A 1,962-nucleotide genomic window follows, 5' to 3' on the forward strand; every position below is an offset into this window, starting at 1 on the left:
ATCCCTGCCTTCTGTACAATGTCACGAACCTCTGTCAATTGTTCTTCAGGCACTCTGTCTATCAGATTGAATCCCTTGAATCTATTTGTCACTTCCCCTGTATAATTGTAAGGGATTTGATTTAGGTCATACCTGAATGGATGAGTGGTTTTTCTTACTTTCTTCAATTTAACTATAGCAGTTTTATATTTGAAACTGAAGGAGGAAGCAATGATGTTCCAAAACACCTAAATATGCAGGTCCGAAAAGTGAAGGCATTTGTTTAACCTCCACATTCACTCTGAAGCCCACCTGCCTCCTTCAGCATCCAGAGATCAAACACACGTTCTGCTTCACTGTATAGAAAAGTGGGAAACACACTGCACTGCTGACATCACAGGACAGCTGCCTACAGAGCGAGACTTCTGACGCGGGGCCCCAGCCTCACTTTCTCACAGGGCGCCCTCTCCCTCTGGGAGAGGAGTGGTCTGGGCAGCCTCTAGGTCATGCTGCTACCGCACTGCTCAGCCTGGGTCCGCGACCACCTCTGGCGGGGCAAGAGCAGGCTCGGCAGCAGACTCCAAGTCAGAGTCTCTGGTCAGCCCTCCAGCACGCCAGAGCAGGCTCTTCAGAGGTGTCATTACTTTTGGCACAAATGCCACACTACTGAAGATTCTTCTTTTGGTGGAAGACAGTTGACTTGCCTTAACCTTTACGTCCTTAATATCCACTTTGTTGCCACACAACACAATAGGGATGGTCTCACACACGGGTCTTAGATCTCTGTGCTGGTTAGGCACGTTCCTGTAAGTCACTCTCGAGGTTACCTCAAACATTATAATGACACACTGAGCTTGGACATAACACCCAATTTCTCCTGACCAGCTGAATCCCATACATTGAACTTAATAGGCCCCCTGTTGGTGTGGAGCTCAAGGAGGATATTCCTCAATACCCAAAGGAGCTACACATATCTCAGATTCACCCATCAGATGACATTTCGTGAATGTCGTTTTCCCAGCACTATCATCATGAACCAGATTGGAACAGAACCTGGGGTTCTCCTTGGGCAGCCTTCATGGCGTTACTTCCAGTAGCGTCTCCGTGCCTGTCCTACTGAGGGTTGGAAAGATAGAGGATGCACTATTTTTTTTCCTATTATTTTTTCTGAACTGGTGGCCATGAGACCTGAGAGCCTGATCCATTGCTTATTCCACGTCTTGCCTTTTGGTTTCAGTTCTCATTGGGAGGACCACCTACCCAGTGGGCATCTATAGGATCCTAACTGACCTGCAGTCTTGCGTGGACAGTCAGTTTCCTGACAGGCACAGTCCATACTATTAAAAATTCAGTCATGTCCATCTGCATCTGTTTGGAAGCAGAAAACTCCCTTTACCGGGTTACTGGGAAGACACCTGTCACAGTCTACAATCAATAAATTCCAAACCTTGTTCTAAGCAGCACATACATGGTGGCTCAGATGGTAAAGTGTCTGCCTTCAATGTGGGAGACCTGGGTTCAATCCCTCGGTCAGGAAGATCCCCTGGAGAAGGAAATGGCAACCCACTCCAGTACTCTTGCCTAGAAAATTCCATGGGTGGAGGAGCTTGGTGGGCTACAGTCCATGGGGTGGCAAGCAGTTGGACATGCCTGAGCAACTTCACTTTCTTTTCTTGTTGGAAATGTGGGACTTCTTTGTACATCTGACTATAGACAGCCTATAAAGTGCCAGTCTTTTTCACATGCATCTTGCATATTTCTCACAGTAACTTTGAAAGTAGATATTGCTATGCCCATTTGACAAAGAAGAAATTGAATTTCAAAGACCTTAAGGTGTCAGAGTTGAGAGGTAATGGAAGGTGCCAACCATATTCAAACCCAGCTTGATTAATTCTTTCCACTACACTGCTGAGCCGGCATGGCTCTGAATGGGTCAATTAGTTTCGTGTGGTTTTTCCATAACTATAATACAAATTGTAATAT

The 1,962-nt window shown here is 46.2% G+C and overlaps 1 pseudogene; it reads right to left on the reverse strand.

The window, feature by feature from the left end:
* Positions 1-431: 431 nt before the first annotated feature.
* Positions 432-1,013, reverse strand: LOC133260244 (GTP-binding nuclear protein Ran-like; annotated as a pseudogene).
* Positions 1,014-1,962: the final 949 nt, after the last annotated feature.

The sequence above is a fragment of the Bos javanicus genome, chromosome 14 (assembly GCF_032452875.1).
Source record: "Bos javanicus breed banteng chromosome 14, ARS-OSU_banteng_1.0, whole genome shotgun sequence".
NCBI lineage: Eukaryota > Metazoa > Chordata > Mammalia > Artiodactyla > Bovidae > Bos > Bos javanicus.